Here is a 21,977-nt window from a genome sequence, read left to right as displayed (position 1 = left end):
GCTTTCTTTTGACTTCCAGTGGCATGATAAATAGTTCCTCATCTCCTCACTCAATCTGAAGGTGTCCTCAGGTCTAAAATGAGTCTCTTGTAGACAGCAAATAGATGGGTCTTGTTCTTTTATCCATTCTGATACCCTATGTCTTTTGGTTGGCCCATTTAGTCCATTTACATTCAGTGTTATTATAGAAAGATATGGGTTTAGAGTCATTGTGATGTCTGTAGGTTTCATGCTTGTAGCGATGTCTCTGGTACTTTGTCTCACAGGATCCCCCTTAGGATCTCTTGTAGGGCTGGTTTAGTGGTGACAAATTCCTTCAGTTTTTGTTTGTTTGGGAAGACCTTTATCTCTCCTTCTATTCTAAATGACAGACTTGCTGGATAAAGGATTCTCGGCTGCATATTTTTTCTGTTCATCACGTTGAAGATCTCCTGCCATTCCTTTCTGGCCTGCCAAGTTTCAGTACAGAGATGGGTCACGAGTCTTATAGGTCTCCCTTTATATGTTAGAGCACGTTTATCCCTAGCTGCTTTCAGAATTTTCTCTTTATCCTTGTATTTTCCCAGTTTCACTATGATATGTCATGCAGAAGATCGATTCAAGTTACATCTGAAGGGAGTTCTCTGTGCCTCTTGGATTTCAATGCCTTTTTCCTTCCCCACATCCGGGAAGTTCTCAGCTATTATTTCTTCAAGCACACCTTCCGCACCTTTCCCTCTCTCTTCCTTTTCTGGAATACCAATTATGTGTATATTATTTCTCTTTAGTGCATCACTTAGTTCTCTAATTTTCCCCTCATACTCCTGGATTTTTTTATCTCTCTTTTTCTCGGCTTCTTCTTTTTCCATAATTTTATCTTCTAGTTCACCTATCTCGCCTCTGCTTCTTCAATCTGAGCCGTAGTTGTCTCCATTTTATTTTGCAGCTCATTGATAGCTTTTTTTTAGCTCCTCCTGGCTGGTCTTTAGTCCCTTGATCTCTGTAGCAAGAGATTCTCTGCTGTCCTTTATACTGTTTACAAGCCCAGCGATTAATTTTATGACTATTATTCTAAATTCACTTTCTGTTATATTATTTAAATCATTTTTGATGAGTTTGTTAGCTGTTATTTCTTGGACATTGTTCTGAGGGGAATTCTTCCATTTTGTCATTTTGAATAGTCTCTGGAGTGGAGGGGGACTGCGGGGCACTTCCCCTGTGCTGTCTTGAATAATTTGCGTTGATGGGTGGGGCCGCAGTCAGACCTGATGTCTGCCCCAGCCCACCCTGGGGCCACAGTCCAACCGGTGTGTGCCTTCTCTTCCCCTCTCCTAGGGGCGAGATTCACTGTGGGGTGGGGTGGCGTGACCTGTCTGGGCTACTTGCACACTGCCAGGCTTGTGGTGCTGGGGATCTGACGTATTAGCTGGGGTGGATCGGCAAGGTGCACGGGGTCGGGAGGGGCAGGCTCAGCTTGCTTTTCCTTCGGAGATCTGCTTCAGGAAGGGCCCTGCGGCACCTGGAGGGAGTTAGACCCGCCGGAGGGATGGATCCGCACAAGCACAGTGTTGGGTGTTTGCGTGGTGCAAGCAAGTTCCCTGGCAGGAACTGGTTCCCTTTGGGATTTTGGCTGGGGTTGGGCGAGGGAGATGGCACTGGGGAGTGCCTTTGTTCCCCACCAAGCTGAGCTCTGTCGTCCAGGGCTCAGCAACTCTCCTTCCCGTTGTCCTCCAGCCCTCCCGTTCTCAGAGCAGAGCTGTTAGCTTATAACCTTCCAGATGTCAAGTCCCGCTTGCTGTTGGAACACACTCCATCCAGCCCCTCTGCTTTTGCAAGCCAGACTCGGGGGCTCTGCTTGGCCGGTGGGCCGCCCCTGCCTCCGGCCAGTCCGTGGAGTGCGCACAGCCCTTCCTACCCTCTTCCGTGGGCCTGTCTTCTGCGCTTGGCTCCGGAGACTCCATTCTACTAGTCTTCTGGTGGTTTTCTGGGTTATTTAGGCAGGTGTAGGTGGAATCTAAGTGATCAGCTGGACACTCAGTGAGCCCAGGGTCCTCCTACGCTGCCATCCTCCCAGGATTCTATCTGTATGTGTTACTTTAAAGAAATCTTCTTAAACTATGAAAAAAAAATAATGGGACAGTTAAATAATGGTGAAATATTAGAATTTCACAAAATGGAAGTCCAAAAGAACAAATACACAAATGATTAAATATAAACCTCATTAGTAATCAGAAAAATATAAAAGAAAAAAAATCCCTCAAGTTTTTTGGTCTTGTTTAAGGTTTTTTGTTTCTTCCATCACAACACGTGCCTTCGTTAATTTCCATCACCCCTCTCCCCTCTGGTAACTATCAGTTGGCTCTCTATAATTGAGTCAGTTTCTTGATTTCTCTTTTTTCCTTTGCTCATTTGTTTTGTTTCTTGAATTCCACATAAGAGTGAAAGCATATGGTTTTTGTCTTTCTCTGATTTATTTCACTCAGCATTATACTCTCTAGCTCCATCCATGGTGTTGCAAATGATAAGATTTTTTTCTTGGTTATGACTGAGTATTCTTGTTTTGCATGAATAGACCAGTGTGTATCCATTCATCGCTCAGTGGACACTGGGGCCATAGTTTTGCTCTTGAATATGGTACTGCAATAAACATAGGACTGCCTGTGTCCCTTTCAATTAGTGGGAAATTTCAAGTTTCTATTTTTTCTTTCAAATGATGGCATAAGTTTAAAATTTCAGAATCAAGTGCTAGAATTGTGGCTTGATAGTGGAATACACTGCCGGTAAGTCAAAATAGCTTCAAGAACTTGGGAAAAAGATAGAACATTGCTTAGTGGAATGATAATGAATCTCAGAATGTAACAATTCCACAGTTGGGCATATACCACGAGTTTATTCTTTTATAGGACTAATAGTAAAGCCAGCAATGTTTATGACAATGTTAGAAGAGAAAAATAACTGGTACTATGTATGCACAGAGACATAAGTGATGTCAAATGTTAATTTGGTATGAGTATCAGCTTGTACAGTATGGGGAGTGTTAAGTAATAGAAGTTGTGTATGAAACAGAACATAGGACCTATAGTATTACTTGTGAGAGCACTCCCTTAAGGCTAAATTTAGTTGTAGTATGATTTTCCTTTAGGAAATTTGCTTATTCAGAGGTACCTTTGTCACAGTCATCTGAGGACCTTTCTCAAACGACATAACTTCTCCAGTCCACAAAGTCTCTCCATGGACTATGCCAGCCTGTATGCATGGCTTAACTCTGATACTTCCTCTGCGCACGGTCTGTCCCTGGTGTATACACAGGGTCAACCCAGTGGTGTCAATATAACTTTGCTTCTTGTTCTGCTTAAATCTGTGACCTATGGAATGTTTAGTAATGTGACTGATGGAACAAAATCTATTAAATTTCTCAATAAAAATGACACCTAGGGTGTTGCCTTTTAAGCAATACGAGATCTCCAGCCATGCTCCACATAAGTAGAATCTGGTATTCTAATGCAGATGCACTTCACAATTGAATTACCTAAGCAGATGTATTTCACCATTCTCAGAAGTGATAATGCTCTCTTACTGCATAAGTCCTTGGAGTCCATGAAGGGGTGTAATTGTAAATAGTATGAAGATGGTGGGGTTTTTTTAATATTTTTTTAACGTTTATTTATTTTTGAGACAGAGAGAGACAGAGCATGAACAGGGGAGGGTCAGAGAGAGGGAGACACAGAATCTGAAACAGGCTCCAGGCTCTTAGCTGTCAGCACAGAGCCCGACGTGGGGCTCGAACTCACAGACCGCGAGATCATGACCTGAGCCGAAGTCGGCTGTTTAACCGACTGAGCCACCCAGGTGCCCCTGAAGATGGTGGTTTTATAAGGCTTCTGTTATGTGATGACCATCTATCAACATGGACATGAAGTACATTGTGCAGAGACCTCCAACGATGCATTCTAGTCTATGTGCCACAAGTGGCTATGGTCAAATGTTAGAGGCAAAGCCATTGCACAGGGTACACAAGATAGGTACATTGTACATTACACATATGTCCTGGTTTATTCCTTAAAGTACTTACATCCAATTTTTGTACAACATGAATAAAATATGTGAAAAAGTTAAAGAAAAGGGAAATAGTGTACAACAAGAAATCTTTTAGCTTGAGCTAAAAGTGGAGCATGTAAGGTGCCTGGGTGGCTCAGTTGGCTAAGTGTCCGACTTCAGCTCCTGTCATGATCTTGCAGTTTGTGAATTTGAGCCCCGCGTTGGGCTCTGTGCTGACAGCTCAGAGCCTGGAGCCTGCTTCGGATTCTGTGTCTGCCTCTCTCTGCCCCTTCCCTGCTAGCACTCCGCCTCTCTCATTCAAAAATAAACATTAAAAAAAATAAAAGTGGAGCATGGATTCTAATTTTTCTACCACTCAAATAGGGAAATTTAATCAGACCCTTAAAACATCAATACAGAGTGAAAGTACTTTAGGTAGAATAACACACTAGAAGACAGAAAACCTTTTTCTGACATAATTTTTTTGAAGATGGACTTAAAGAGCGTTTTCATTAGAATGTTTCAATTTAATTTTGACAGAGATAGGGGATTACTGGGAGAACTCAAACTGAGGCTCTGTTGAGGATTTTATCCATCCCTAGAATCCACTGAGAAAGTGAAAAACATGAATCGAGTCAAATCATAAGTCTCCTAAGTTTCTTAGGTTGGAAACTTTGTCAGATTTTTTTTCCTGCTTCTCTCCTGAGTAATAATGAAGCAAGCAGGGCAGCCGTTTGGAGAGTGATTGTGTAGACGTGGAGCCCCATCCACACCTGCAATTGTTGGCCCACGACCAGGCCATTCACAATTGTAACGAATGGTATTGTCAATCTGAGACTTTTTTTAAGCCATTCACTCGTATATTATCTGTCGCAAGCACATTCTGAAGGAATACAATTCACAGTGGTATAATCTACCCCACCCTTCCACCCCCAATAGAGAGACAGTAGATCTTCTCCTTTCCAGGCACTTAAAAATCAATTGGAGAAAGAAAACTGTATATAAAACATCACAGCATCCTATGTTTTTTAGTTCCATAGTTTGTATGTTTATACTTGTAAAATGTTCTTACCACAACCAAAAACTAATGAAAATTCATTGTTACTAAAGATAGATTTCCCAAGCATGCCATAAGCAATATCTAAAAAAATAACTAATGCTCTATTAAATTTAAAAATGTAACTAAATTCTTTAAAGAAGGCATATATTTTTAAATTGAAAGCAATTTCTGATGAACCCAGGGGAATTAAATATCAACTTACACTGAGGCAAAATACAGACAGGAATTGTTTGGGCGTATTTTCCAAAGAAATTTAGGGAGATAAATTATTAAACCACATCCTTAGCTATGACTATGCCATTAAAATTTGACATAAAATATATTTTAAGTATCCACTTAAATATATTTGATTTACATAGGCCTTAGGGAGCTTGTAAAGTGAAACTTACAAGTGATTTTAAAAATGGTCTATCTATAATCTAGTTATTGGAGTATAAATATGGTAACTTTATTAAACATTTGTATATTTTCTTCCCCAAATATATATACAATACACATTATATCGTATATTTATAAAGCAGACTATGCATTTGTTCTTGATTTAATATTCACAGAAAATCAACAAACTTAGAGTAACGTGAAAATATGTGTCAGCGTTTTCAGTGTAATCATGGATTTCAATACGGCAGTGTACAATTTAATGAGAATCACTTCAAAATAAATCATAGCTCTAGTATACTTGAGGGAAGTATAACTCATCATTGAAAAGTTCCAAAGAGGGAAAGTCATTTTTGGTAAACAATACAGCTACACCTTCACAAAAGAATGAAATGTGAACACGGTCAGCCTGTCTGCCGCTTCCTGCATTTCTAATTATTCGCATTACAAAGTTAATATTGTCTGCTTTAAAAACAAGATTAAGGCCAGAAATCTATTGCCAAGAAGACATACCACCCTTTGATCTGCTACTCAGCTCAAAGATATTGCTGTAAACAATCTTCAATGTTTCCAAGGTTATTTGTTTATGTATATGTAGGTATTTTTTGCTTGAACATAATTTTATATTTATGAAGCAAGTCAATTCTCTGTAAACAAATACGAATAGAAAGTAAATACTGCAAGCATCAAGTGTGAGTGGATTTTTGTTTTGATCACCTAAATTCTTTCTCAGCTTTATTTGCCTTTTGAGGACTACTGCTTTCTTTATAAATTAGAACTCATGCCTCACTTAGTGAAATTTGATTTCTTTCACGTGTCAAAGAGAATTTTCTGTTGAGACATATGCAGCTGTCCAAAGTTAACCTCCATAAGTTCAATTTTGAGATTTCTTAATATTATGATTTATCAATACCCTACTTTCTCTGAAATTATCTACAAAGTATTTTAAAATGTTAAACCATACATCTAAGCTGCTCCTCAATTTGTAACAAAACTTGACAAAGCCATTCATTAAAGGCACTTAATAGACCAAGACACTAAGGGAATCCCATAAAATCTTAAAATGTTTTCGTTAGTAGACTGATTGTAAGTTTCACCCAGAGGTGAGAAGGCACAACAAAGTGCATTAGGTTTAAAAGGATCTTTAGTTATTTCTCGAACTTGTCCCACATCCTGATTTTTTTTTCAAAATTGAAGAAAAACTCTCACATTTATACTCACCGTAGTAATATGCTTCGCTCTATTGAGGATTCAGATCCTATACTGAAAATTTTATCATTTCTCTCAAAATAGACATCAAATTTGCGTGGAAATATTCTGCCATACATGCTAAAATATATATGCATATATCATAATAAAAGAAGAGAGGATGTCCTAGATACTTGATATATAAAAAATATGGATGCGAATAGAATATTTATATCGCATAGCAGTGTGCACAATAAACCAGTAAGGTTTAACTCCATGCTTCACTGATCGGAATTTTAACTGAGAATTTTTAGTGTTCAGCTTAAATATTATCTTTTAATGAGACTTTAAGAAGTGATTTGCATAATCCTCAAGCAAAACATGCTGGATATTCAAAAGAGCCATCAGTATTCTCTTTCAACGTTCATATTAATGCAACTTCAAAAAGGACTGTTGATGATAACCCGACAAGAAAATAGAAATAGTGGTTAATCACTGTGTAATTACAAAATGTCCCTCATTATAATCGTGGCAATGTTTTACTCCAGACTTCTCCTATTGCCTTGTAGGTGTCTTCTATAATTAATTTATTTTGCTATCTCTTTTTAATGCCTGTAAAATATAGAACAAATAGCAAGGTAGTCAAAAATTTAAGTAAAATGGCAACTGAGCTGTTTTCTACTCTGATTGTTTTAGGAAATTTAAAATACATGAAAACCATGCCCTATCTTCATAATTCTGAAGTATCCAAGTTAGAGGAGAATGTTTAAAAGTCACAATTTTAAAAAGTCACAGTGGAATAAAAAAAATTTTTTAGCTATGTTTCATCTTTCTTCAGTATTAATTTTTCCATGATTCTTTGTTTTACTAAGTTAATCCATAATATGAAATAGGTGAAAATAATCAGTAAAAAGGATTTGTTAAAGCTAATATGTATATAAAAGACAGTTTGATGGAATAAAAATTTGGGAAGTGTGATCACACTTTATTTGAACTGTTTTATGCTTCTGTAATTATTCAAAGATTGCTTGTGTGATTTTTTTATGTCAATTTTCTACCATTTACAGAGGTCTGGTGGAAGATTAGCAAAACATTTCAGTTAATATTTGCATTGAAAACTGAAAATAAAATTAAATCGGTTTGTATATTTAAAACCTGCGCATGGCTATATGTAGATAACGTAGGGACTTAGAACATTGGTTAATTATGAAAAAATTAACAGAAGAGGGTTCAGAGACACAAAGTGGAAATGCTGTGTACTTGGAAATCACAGGGACCCAATCTTCATATATTTTCACAGAAAGCGCAGGTTAAATTCCTTGAGTTTTGAAGAGTAAGGAGAATGAATAGAACTCAAGTTCGATCACTTGATGGTTGGGCAAACCTGAACAAATTAAGTTGTCCATTTTCTATAATGTGAAATGGGAATAGTAATGCTTCCAAACGTTACATGTACAATATAAGAATTTAAGTTAAATCAGAGCAGTCTGCTCCTAAAACACCCTTAAACACTACATTGTTTTATGTAATTTTATTAGTAGTGTTAAAATAGTAAACTATACTTATAAAAATAACCTTCTTATATTTTTATAGAATGGAGTTAGCTGTGGTCTTTAGTACTCCCACTTTTTTTTTTTTTTTTTTTTTTTTTTTTTTTTACAACGTGACTTTTGAAAATTAACCAGAACTCTTGGAGCCTAGGTTGCTTAGGTGTTTAAGAAAAAAAAAAAAAAAAACAAAAAAACAAAAAAAAACGTAATAATACATTTCATGGGTATGATGTTTTGGCCTGAATTGCTTATGAGCTATACATGAATGGGAAATTTAATTACATTTCAATTATATCTTTGCTATCATTAGCATTTATCAGAGTAGAGAAGAAAATTCAATTGCCAGATTTCCAAGTTCACGAACTTCATGGCTACTTACTTGGTTTTTAAAACCCTCAGATAATGAATGTGAGAAAACAAGAGGGACTAACGAAGGAAAACATTTACTCTAGGACTTCTGCGATAGTTATTGTTGTCCTATGTAAATATTCAAATAATTCCTCATTGCTATCCGCTCCCTTATTTATATATTTATTTTCCTATCTTCCTCTTCTTTCCATCCATTTTTCCTTTGTACTTGATTTATTCCTCACTCACTCCCTTGCCTTTACAATTAAAAATTGGGCTGATAAGCAGAGAGTACAGTGAATTGTATTTATGATTTCCTAAAACCTTGAGACATCCAGGGCATCATTCTTGTGTCATTTTGGTCTACTTAAGTGTTTTCTTTTTTCCTTTTCCAACTTTATTTTGAGAGACAGAGCATAAGCGGGGAAGGGGCAGGGAGAGAGGGACAGAGGATCTGAAGTGTGGGGCTCATACTCAAGAACTGTGATCATGACCTGAGCTGAAGTTGGATGTGTAACCGATGGAGCCATCCAGGTGCCCTGTACTTGAGTATTGTCTTCTTCATTCGATATGGAGTAATTTCACTGGTGACTCTAATCTAAATTCTCATGTGTTGTAGAGTGAAGTCAGCAAGTATGATCAATTTAGAAATCTATTTGAGCTCAATTATTCCTAGACTGTTGTTAAACAACATAAATCCTAAAGGAAATTACCATAAATCACTTCGCAAAAATTCTCTTGTCACTTCCTTTAAGAAAATATCCAGGCTTTAATCTATAAAAATACACATACACTCACTCAATGTTTATTATTCATGGATTTATTTGTGAGTTTGCTTACTAGACAGAGTTTATAATTTGTAACCGCCAAAATCAGTAGTTGGTACACTTTGCCATTATTTGTGGACATGTGCAGAAGGTCAAAAATTGAGTCACTCAGTGAATACGATAAGGTTGAACAAGGTGATGCTCTGCCTTCTTGTTGCAGCTCTGATTCTATAAACCAGTGTTGTTTCCACAGTGTATCTAGGTCCATGCTTGTCATCTGTTGATAATTTTGGTTGGTGATTTTGCTGTTTAAGATGTCCCCCAAGTTGAGTGCAGAAACATGGTCTCATGTTTTTAAGAGTGAGAAAGCCAGGATGTGCCTTATGGGGAAAATAAGTGTATGCACATAAAATAATGTATAATATATTCATTACGTGTATTACATGTATTACATTTATGTGAAGGGCAACCTATTATAAAAACACCCTAAACACCCTTAAATACTATTATCATTGTTTAAATAATAGAATACATTTAAGATACATAATAACTGTCACACATATAAAGATAGGTGTTATTATTAAACAACATGATATACAATTTTAGGAATATGTTAAACTATGAAGCTACAAATATAAATAAAACTTTTTATATTTTTATACAGTGGATTTGGCTATGGTCTACAGCTCTCCCACTTACTTGTTTTGTGACCCTAGAAAGTGAACTGATCCTGTCTGAGCCTTGATTTCTCACCTGCAAAATAATGGACTTTTACTAAGATATAAGTCACAGTGCTATGGGCAGTAGTTGAGTGTTAATAAATGAATAATATATTACAAGCAGGAAAAGGAAGAGGGAATTTTGAACTGTACTCGAGGCCTCTCTGGAAATTGCTAAAATACTATAGAGCGTAATGAAACTATGGAAAAAGACTCAAGTTGTGGATTCATGACATAACCGATAAAGTAGGGCAGACAGCATTGTTGTTAGGCTGAAAACGATACAGTTTACAGCCACACTCCCCAGGGTCAGCAGAAGGTTAAACACTTCCCAGCCGATGTTGGCTGGTCTGCGTGTTTCAAAAGGTGGTCTGGCTTGAACAGCCTCAAGCTTGCAGGTGAGGTCAGTTCTGCAGATTAGGAGGCCTCAAGGAAAAAAGAAAAAAAAAATGATGAGTATTGCACAGAAACGGGATTTTGTGAAAAAGCAAGTTTTCAAGGCTGAGACTGACTTGATTGACAAGGCTTGCCTTGGCAAACAAATAGTACAATGCAAATAGCTTCCAAAATCTAAGCTATCTTAAGAACAAAGTAAGGTTTTGTGTATATCACTTGATGAAAATGTTGTCATGACCAGAGGTTTCCAGGGAGCTGACCTTGTATTTACCCTAGAAACAGTGGTTCTGAATTTGCCAATTCGTTGTTCATACAACCTTACAGAATATAACTACTGTGAAAAATGAGAATCAATCCTCTATCCAGGTATGTATATATAGTTACATATAGTATTATTAAAAGAAAAAGAGGGGTGCCTGTGTGGCTCAGCCAGTTAAGCGTCCTATTTAAGCTCAGGTCATGATCTCACCATTTGTGACTTCAAGCCCCACGTTGGTCTCTGTGCTGACAGCTCAGTCTCGAACCTGCTCAGATTGTGTCTCCCTCTCTCCCTTCACCTCCCTTCTCTGTTTCTTTCTCAAAACTAAATGAAAACTTTAAAAGTTAAAAAAAAAAATGTGAATCACCCTAATTCAATCAGTGGCATAGAAGTTGCAAATGTGAATGACCTTCGTGATTAGCTTTTAAGTCACTTGTATGTGACCTGGTTTCCAATTACTACTTTCATTGAAGTTGAAAGGATCAAATCGAGTTGTAGTTTGATACATCATTAACAATACTTGAGGGTGCCTGAGTGGCTCAGTCAGTTAAGCGTCCAACTTCAGCTCAGGTCATGATCTTGTGGTTCATGGGTTCAAGCCCACGTTGGGCTCTGTGCTCTCAGCTCAGTTCTGTCTCTCTCAAAAATATTTTTAAAATTTTTTAAAAAATACTTTAGATTACTATTTTCCTTTTTTCACGTGTCTTGCAAGTTGTCCAAATTATTGTTTGCAATTATTCAAAAGGTATTATTAAAGACCATCTTTGTGTTTGTGCTAACTCTATAAAAGTGAATAGTAAACATTATGTTAATAGATACATTTAGAAAAACTGATAGAACAATGTCAGTTAAAATGAAATACTTGTATCAGAAATTACATTATTTCCAAAAATTTAAATTTAAGGTAAAAACATTTAATGCAGACAAAATGTATAGGTGAGATAGGGTTTTTAAAGTTTAAGTAGGCACAGGATAGAAAACAATTTGAAGTCATAAAAGTCGTGTTTCATTTATCTTTATATATTGAATTCTTACAATCCTCCTTTTTCTCCATTATCTAGCAACTTTATAATAACATTTGGTAATTTATAAATGTGTAATTATAAAATATAAAACTACTTACTGTTGATATTTCCTTTGTCTAATTGTATTTTTTAGAAGTGTTTATTTTGTTAGCATGAGCAGGGGGGAGGACAGAGAAGAACGAGAATCCCAACCAGGCTTCATGCTGTCAGCACAGAGCCTGACACAGGACTGGACCTCAAGAACCATGAGATCATGACCAGAGCCAAAATCAAGAATCAGTTGCTTCCCTGGCTGAGCCACCCAGGCACCCTGTTTAATAGTGTTTTAAAACCATTATGGCCCTGTACAAAGTATTTACATGTGTTAGAGTGTTGTATAAAAAAATCAGAATATATTTATCACATCACTCAAAAAGCTTAATAAATACACACTCATAAAAGCAAAAACTGATCCATTTATTTAGAACTTCATGTCTTTAAAGTTGGTTTCTCAGGCTCTCCTTCCTTGGTGGCCCGGTTGGGCAACCAACTCTTGATTTCCACTCAGGTGATGATCTCACTCTTGGGGTCAAGCCCCATGTCAGGCTCTGTGCTGACAGCTTGGAGCCTGCTTGGGATATTCTCTCTCTCTCCACCTCTGTCTCTCTCTCTGCATTGCACCCCCACCAGTAGCACGTGCTCGTGTGTGTGCCCTGTCTCTCTCTCTCTCTCTCTCGAAATAAATAAAAAAAAAAAGTCCCAATTTTTTACTCATTTGTATGGTTGGTTCCTAGACCATTTAGAGTGGTTAATGTAAATGGTAAGCTTTTCTAATACAGTTGCCTAATAAATTGCTGTGTTATAGGGGAACGGTGTGGGCAATCAGTACATAATCCTACAGCCTCACTGCAGTGCCTCATCTGTTTGTCCATAATCAGTGGTTGTGGTTTTAAACAGAAAATCAAATTTACAAGATGGAATTGATCAGCACCAGGTTGACTCTGAAGAAGACAGAGTTAGGCAACATAGCATGCGTAGTCAGGTTCTGGAGGGCTGGTGACCCCCAGACACTTTAATCAGCATCCCTACCCTGCATATAAGAAATAAGGCTCTGTGGGTTCAGACAATCTTAATTAAAGCAAGCCAGTAGACCTGGGAAACCTTCAGCTGCATCTCATTAATTTCAGGTTACACATAAGTTAAGGATTACTCCATAATGAATATCAACAGTGAGTTACAGATGTGCAGTTTGTTAGAGTAAATTTAGCCGGTCTCCTGTAAGCTGATCCAGCATAGATACACAGAGTTAGTGTAACGAGGAGTATTTGACTGGGGGCCAAATTCCAGGCGTCCTTAGGGCTAATACGTACCACAGATCAGGTAATAATACTTCGTCTCCAATTTCCAGCTCTATTTGGCCTATATTTAGCCTAATATTTTTGATCAGATCATTAAAATTCATAACATTCACTTGGTTATGGCATATTATCATTTTTATATATCCTTGGACTTGATTTCCTAGTACTTTGTTAAGCGTATTTGTGACTGCATTCATGATGGCTCTTAATTTTATATATATGTATATGTATATATATATTTATAATTTTTTGGTAATTTGTTTTTGATATTAGGGTAAATCTCTCCTTATATAAAAAAAAAGTACTTCCTTTTTTTCTATTTTCTTTAAAAAAGTTGTGAAAAAATGATGCTATTCTTCCCTAAATACTTAATTGAATTTATCAGTGAAATAATTGGATCTACAGTTGTCTTAGAGGAAGGTTTTTGATTAATAATCCAATTCCTTTATAAATACATGGTTAGCCACGTAAGATTCTTTACTTCTCTCCTTGGGTAATTGTTTTCTTATGTATTTAAAATGTTAAATTTATTAGCATAAAGTTCTTGTTCTAAATGTCTGTAGGAGTTATTGTTTTATGTAACATTTTATCAAAAATATTGGTAATCTATTTTTGTCAAGTTAGTCTTTTCCATCAGTGTTAATCTTTGAAAATACCAAATTTTGATCTACTCTATTTTGTCTATTTCTTTTACCTGTTACTGTTCTTATCTATTATTTCTATCTTTTTATCATTTTAGCCTTATTCTTTCTTTTTTAGTTTCTTAGAGAAAAATCTTTGATCATTGATTTTATAACTATCTCTACTGTAGACATTACAACTGTATCTGAAAACTATCATCTCACAAATTTTGATAGTTTATATTTTCCTTTTCATACAATTTAATATATTTTGTAAGTTTAGTTATGTTTTCTTCTATGACGTAATGGATTATTTAGAAGAGTTTTATCAAATATCCAAATAATCGTTTTTTTTTTCCTGGATATCAAATTGATAGTCATTTGTAACTTAATGTTCATGCTTTTTCAGTAAAAATATCAATCTTGAAATTTATTAGCATAATTACATCTCATAAAATTTAAATAGGCTATGTAAGATCTTATATACTTACTAAAGAATTTATAGCCTAGAATAGGAATTAGGGTGAATATCTATGCATACTCGAAAGAATAGATCTCTCGCAATTTTAGTGTAATATTTGTAAACCTCAGTGAAGTCAGGTTTCATAGAGTTGTTTATGTACGCTATGCTCTTAGTTTTATCTCCTTCTGTCATTTACAGAGGGAGGTGACTTAAACACTCCATCTGTAACGTTGGAGTAGTCTTTTTCTGCCGCAAGAGCTTTCTCGATTCATGTATGTTGACATTCTCTTATTAGATATACACTTCAGGTTTGAGAACCAATTTTTTTAATCATTGTTGTAATCATTTATATCATTTTTAAATATTTTTGTAATATTTTTGATCATTTTTATAAATTTTTTCCTGGTGAACTAATTATCTTACCGTGATGAAGAAATCCTGGAGTCTCTGGTAATCCTTCTTGTCTTGAGTATACCTTGTCTGACCTTAATATAGTCATAGCAGCTTTTTCTGCTTTTTGGCTCTTAGGAACAACCTGCTATGAATTTTTTAGTACAAGTGTTCATGTAGACATATATTTGCTTTGCTTTGCAGTACATCTTTACGACTGGTAAGTCTTTGGGTTTTGTTTTGGTAAGTTGTTTCACTTAATTTTTAAAAACTTGAATTCCGGCAGATTGATAGGTTGTAGGGAATGCTTAACTTCATGAGAAATGGCACTACCACTTTGTCCTTAAAGCAGCATTTAATGTGACTTCTAGTGGCTTTAGCCGTTATGATGTATACGCATATAAAACGTGGTGTTAGGCATCCTAGTCATGTGGTGGCATCTTATTGTAATTATAATTACTCATTTTCCTGAACACTTTATGTTGAGCAATGATTCACTTGTTCTTTTCCTCTTATCTGTTCTTGGGTCGTGTATCTCTTTACATTTTTTTCTTTTTTTTTTTTTTTTAATTTAACTTATTATTTTTTTGATTTACATCCAAGTTAGTTAGCATATAGTGCAACAATGATTTCAGGAGTAGATTCCTTAATGCCCCTTACCCATTTAGCCCATCCCCCCTCCTACAACCCCTCCAGTAACCCTCTGTTTTTTCTCCATATTTAAGTCTCTAATGTCTCTTAACATTTTTCTACACTTCTAGTAAGGTTTTTACTTGAACTGTTCAACTTATTCATATACATTCTGGAAAAAAAAAAACGTGTCCAATCACAGTTTTGCTAACATTTTCTGCTGGTCTTGAGTTTCACATTTTATTTTTACTAAGAATTTCTTTTAAATAGGGGAAAAATGATGAAGTCCAATTTATCAATTTTTATTTTTGAGTTTAGTCTTTTTGTAGCTTATGAAATCTTTTACCTGTTCCAATGTAATGACAAAATTCTCTTGTATTTTCTCCTAGATTTTATAGATTAAATGGAAGAGCTGAGGTTGATTCATTTCAAGGTAATTTCTGTTGTTTATGTACATAGTGTCAATAAAGGTATAATGTAAGGTTGTCCACTTGTCCCAGCTCCATTTGATGAACATATTATTCTTAATTCATTGAAATGCCTTGACACCACTGATAGGAATTAATAAGTGTACATAACTAGGCCTCCTTCTTAACTTTTATTCTATTTCATTAATTCACAGTCTATTGACTTGTAGTTACATGTATTTTATTTTTAGTAGTTTTAGAGTTTCCATTCTACCTCTGCAAGTTTTATTAAGAGTTAATATTTACTCTACCTTCCATTTCACTCTGGATCCCAAATTCCCACTTTTTCTTATTTCATACTTGACACTTCATATACTACACCTGGTGACTTTGACTTCTGTTTTCCTATCTATCTCGTCCACGAACGGTTGAAATTCCACATTTGATGCTACACTTGTTCAGGAAATCAATAGAAAAAATATTTTTATTTCCCCATATGTTTGCCATTTCTGATGCTATTCTGAGGTTTTTACCTGGTGTCATTCTTTTTCTGCCTAAAGAACACGATTTAGCATTTCTTCTAGTACAGGTCTATGGCCTGGATCCTCAGCTTTTATTTAACTGTAAATTTTGCTCATTATTTTTTTTCCTGGCTTCTGCGTTGAACCCCCTCTTTTGGCACTCTAGTGATAATGCTGCATTGCCTGTGGCTTTTGTGATGTCTGATGAGAAGTTAGCTGTCACTCATTCCAGTGTTGCTCTGTACGTGAGAGCTCTTTTGTTCTGTGGCTGTCTGCAAAACATTTCCCGTTGTTTTTCAGCAGTTTGACTATGATGTGATTTTCTTAGTATTTATCCTAGTTAGTGTATGCTTTGTATGGCTCTGTCAGTGGATGTTTTAAATCAAACAGTGGGGGTAAAATGGTCATTTTATTCAAACATTTTCTTATTTTTTTTGCTCCAATCTGTCTTCTCTTTCTGTGACTCCAACTATGGGTTTGTTAGATCCTTGTTGGCCATCTTTTCTTCAGTCTTTGTTCTCTGTATCTTGAGATGAGACCATTTCACTAGTGGACTTTCCCGGTCACTGATCATTTCCTCTCCTCACCAGGCTCCTGTTAATAACATATAGTTGATTTCTTATTTTGATTATTGTACATTTTGGTTCTAAAATCTGTGTTATTTTTTGTTCCCATTTATTTATTGCAGTTCCCATACCGTTTACTCAGTAAAGTCATATTTTCCTTTAATCCTTGAAAATATTTATAGCAGCTGCTTGAAAGCCTATGGACTTCAACACAACTTACAAACCCTCTTGATACTTGGTTCTCTTTTCTATTAATCTTGACCAAGTAAGATATTCTTGCTTGGCACAGAAATGCTGGTTGAAATATTTATTTTTCTTTAAGAATTTTAAAAACACCTTCACACTTGCTCTGGGCTAGCACAATTTCTGAAAATAAATCTGTTGAAATTCTTCTCTTGCTTCCTCTGTATGCTATGTTTATTTTTCTTTAATGCCTTCCAGATTTTCATTTTACATCTTTTTTTTTTTCCAGAAATTTGACTTTAATTTTTTTTCTTTGTAAAATTTTTCTTTCAGTTTGTATTTCTCTTGTTGCAGTTATCTAAACTTACTGGATATGTGTGTTGTAATCTTTGATTTATTTTGGAAATTCAGGGCCGTTATATGTTGGAAAAGCTCCCCAGGCATTTTCTTCTTTCTTCTTCATCTATCACTATATTACATGCATGTTAACTTTCTGTCTGTATCTCACAGCTCTTGAATGCCTATTTTTATTTATTTATTTAGTTTAGGTTTTGCATTTCATCTTGAATATTTTTTTATTGATTTACCTTCAAATTCAGTAGAGTCTTTCTTAGTGGTGCCTGGTCTATTGGAGAGATAGTTCAAGAATTTTTTCTTAGATATAATAAGTATAAATTCCAGACACGAAGCTGAAAAATACAGGTGAGCCATATATTTATGCTCCATAATGGATACTCTACCTCTTTTGTCAGCTCAGTATTCTGGAGGGTTAGTTAAATGTGGTTGGTGGTTGATAGATGCTATGTCTGGCAGACGTGGGTTTGGATGCCATTTCATTATCTGCGTTTCCCACAGACTTGACATTGATTCAGCTATGAGCCATTGGTTTGTACACTTTCTGTGAGTTCTGGGTCTTTAGAGAACTTTCTTAGTGCTGCTGTCCATCTTTCCCTCGTGTCTCACATTGTTCCTGCGTTGTTGAATCACAGAGTGTGAGGTCTCTCCTTCTCTCCCCTCCCCCAGTGGCAGATGGTGTGGCTATGCACAGGGTATTATTCATGATAATGCTGTGCTTATGTTTGGGGTGGGGAGTTCTCAGCACCCCTGGCCCACCTCAGTCATCACCAGGAGGTGAATGTCCTCACTGTTCCTGCCTGAATTCCACCGTGGCAGCCAAATTGTGCCCTGTAGCTAGTGTAGGTCTCCTGTAGGAAAATGTTACCTTTCCCTTGGCTCAGCAATAACAGCACACTGCTTTGTATTGATGAGGAACGTAGGGTCTGGTTTCTTCCCTCTCCCAGAGAATTAGGCTTCTGCACTTCGCCGGAAACAGTGAATCCTAGCCCCACCCTTAAGATCATGAAGGAGGTTTTCCTCAGCCCATCCCTACTTGCACATGAGCTTGCCCCTGCCCATGTGCCTGTAGGCTCCTGTGTGAAAATCGGCTGCCACCCCATCAGGAGGCTAGAAAAGGCATGTATATTTCTTTCCCATTCTCCAGTGGTGTACGGTCAATTCCAGCATTCCTGTGGCCCCAAGGAAATGCTTCAGTCTTCTCCTCTGCCCCCCGTCTTTCTATTAAAAGTCTAGGGGAAGCACATGTAGAAGAGTCTGTGACTACCCACTTTCCTGCCCCTGGGACTCCCAGTTACTATGAACTGATACACAGCCTTACAGTTTCTCTTTAGAATACGGTTAATTTTAAAAAATTATTTGTGCCCTGCCAAAGTGTAACAGTTCTTAGGTCTCTTCTCTAGTTAGAAGAAATGGTCACTCCTTACCATTCAGTTGCCATAAGTGACCTGTGACTTCAGCTCTTGAATCAGTTCCGGAAAATTTTAGTTTTATATTTTATCCAGCTGTTAAACATTTTTAGGTTGAGAGTGATGTTCTCTTGCAGTTTTCTATATTCAGGGTGGAACTATCACTCCTTGCTTCTGTACATCAATGTTATTTTAAACAAAACAAGACCTTGCTTTACACAGCTAGTATTGCTTTAGATTTTTCTCCCTCGTCTATACCTTTTGAGTTCATCTTCTCTCATTCTTCTGCCTGATTAATATGTCTTGGTGTTCCCATAATCATGGGCTCCTTGCTGATGACTTATATTTATTTGGCTTTACTGAAAACACCTTTGGGCTTTTGTAATTTGTTTTTATTTTCAGCATTTCTACCATGATGTGCTTAAGGATTGATTTTCTTCATAGCCATTCTTGAATTTATAGCTTCTTGAATTGCCCTGATTCTGTAAAATGCTAAGCCACTGTCAGTCTTCACTCATTCTCTTCTCCCATCAATGACTCACTAAAGTGTATATTAAACTGGGTGCTAACTACAGGTTTTAACAATACCTGGAGATTTATTTTTTTTTAATATTTTTTAGGTTTATTTATTTTTGAGACAGAGAGAGAGAGCACGAGTAGGGGAGGAGCAGAGAGACACATACAGGGTCTGAAGCAGGCTCCAGTCTCTGAACCATTAGTACAGAGCCAGACCCGGGGCTCAAATTCATGAACTGTGAGATCATGACCTGAGCTGAAATCAGCCGCTTAACCCACTGAGCCACCCAGGTCCCCTAGATTACTTTTCAAAATAGATTTCACTTGCATTATTTTTATGCTTAGTTTTTTCCCCAGCTTTATTGAAGTGTGATTGAAAAATAGCTTCTATACATTAATGTTGTGAGATGTGAGGACTTAATAGGCGTAGGCATTGTGAAATGATTCCCACAATCAAGTTAATTAACATCTCTAAACATCTCTAAACATTTTAAGCATTTTTAAGCATTTTTTGTTTTCATATCTTATCTAGTATAATTATTGTCCACATCCCCTGTGGTTGTTTTTAATTTTCTCCTAGCTTTCAGTCCTCTGACTTTGTTTCCTCAAGTGCTTAGTAGTGTTGATTAAATGATAGATATTTATACGTGGAAAATATTTGAGGCTACGTATAATGTTAAGTCCTCCCAAGAGTATTTACCTTTGCTTCTGGATTAATATAATCCAGTTAATGGATTTACAATGATTTACAGCGATAGGACTTTGGGCTTTAGTGTATGTGAGGCTAGTTCTGTTCCTGTTTTTCATTCCTCTTAAAATTCTGCCTATATGGTTTAGCCCTTCAGGGAGCCAAATCAAACAACCGAAGGTTTAACAAGCTTCTCTTGCTTAGTAGACCCCGACTCCAAATTCTGTCTTCACGAGGCTGGCAATATCTGTGCATAGCTTCACATTCTGTCAGCTACCTTTTGCAAAATACACAATTACAGGTGAAAAACTACCCACAATGATGGGCCACAATTATCCAAGTTCCCTTTTCATATTTTAGCCTTGTGATTCTGTAGTGATACGTATGAGTTTAAATTTCTCTTGGTAATAGTCAATTCACATTAGCTACTACGCTGTTGTTTTAAGCGACAATGCACTCCCTTTCTTTGATTATTCCATTTTGGTTTTAATTCAAGATACACCCACGCATTGCCCAAGGTAATTTTTGATCCTAGCTTTTGTTGAAGTGAGTAGAATAATCTTTGTAGCTACAAACCAATTTACGATTTAAAAAATCACATGAAAGATATAGAATATAGCGCTTTGACTTTACACTCACACACACACACACACACACACACACACACAGATTGAATGTGAAGGGATTTTCCTAATAATAAAATTACAATAATGGCAGATATAGAGAAATCCCTACTTGATTACCAAACCAATGCTTTCACCTCAGCAACATTTCATTCCAATTTCTACCATCCAAATCATTTTCTCCAGTTCACTGTTTCTAATACACACCTCTTGTCATTGGTAAAAAAGACAACAAAAGAGAGGAGGACAGAGTATACCTAAGTTTTGTTAAGCCTTTAGAGATTTTGATCTTAAAAGTACATGAAAAACAATCCATGTGCAATGATTACATCATCTATTCAATTTAAGACCCAGTAAGTAGATCCTGTATAAAGCCAAATTACACAGTGAAAGCTTAATAACAGTTAAGGAACAAGCTTTTGAAAACCCCTTTATTACCTTTGATGATTAAAATGTTCCACTTCATTTATAACTTTTTAAAAAATAATTTGAATTCCTGAAGCCTGTCAGGAATTTCTACATTAACAGAGAAGCATAAAAAAGATGCCATACGCAAAGGTAATTGTTTGCTGTTCGGAATAAGTGTAAACTCTGTGTAATTCGGGCTTTAATGTTTTATTTACATGTCTGCACTGAATGCTATTGAGAACTGTAGGTTTATTTTAAAACCATCTCTTCACTTTTGTTTTCTTCCATTTGTTGGGTTCTATGAGCAAACAGTCTTGAAACTAGACTGGATCACTACATTTCTATGCGAGATAAACCTTGAGAGTTAAACAACATAATTACAGCCTTAGTCTTAAGATAAAGAATTTCCTAATGAAAGTTAAAGTTATTAGCAAAAAATAATTTTACATGAAATCTGTTGAACGGTAGAAGTCATTTTAGATTTAATAACAGAAAATCCTGACAGAATTCTTGACAAAATAGGCAAAAGGCACAAGCTGTAACTCTAGAACATGCTGTCCTTCTTCTGTTGCAAACTGTAAATAATCATTAAGCAATCATAAACAATGTGCAATTCAACTTTTTCTCTCTATATGAGTATCAGCCACCCTTTCACAAACTTTTCACGAGCTTAATTATACATATTTTCTATTTAAGAAAAAAGATACACAAATAATTAACTCCATTTATGTTCTTATTTATATTTCTGCTGAAAACTATCAGCCCATGTATTATTGTCCGTGTTTCTCTAGTGCTAACTAAACTCTACAAGTGGATTATAAGTAGATGAGAGAAGGCAATCTGTTTTTAATACAAATTGTGAAGGAATGTGTTCTTGAAACAATTTTATTATTTGAATTTCATAAAGTCAGTGGTTTATTGCCCTTGGGTTTATTGTACTGTTATATTATAGATGATGCTATTGCCATCACCATGCAATGCTATATAAACAAACCATGATTCCCAAAGATAGTTCTAAATATTTGCATTTGTAGTTTGGTGCTTTCCACTCAGAGCCATGTTCATGCCTCAGGTACTTTCTTTCCTTGACTTTAAAACAGTAGGATCTTTAGGGCCCTTCCAGTGAAAGCTTCCTCTCTCACAGACATTAGGACA

This window comes from Leopardus geoffroyi, chromosome B1 (genome assembly GCF_018350155.1).
Source record: "Leopardus geoffroyi isolate Oge1 chromosome B1, O.geoffroyi_Oge1_pat1.0, whole genome shotgun sequence".
NCBI lineage: Eukaryota > Metazoa > Chordata > Mammalia > Carnivora > Felidae > Leopardus > Leopardus geoffroyi.
This window is presented reverse-complemented; position numbering follows the sequence as displayed.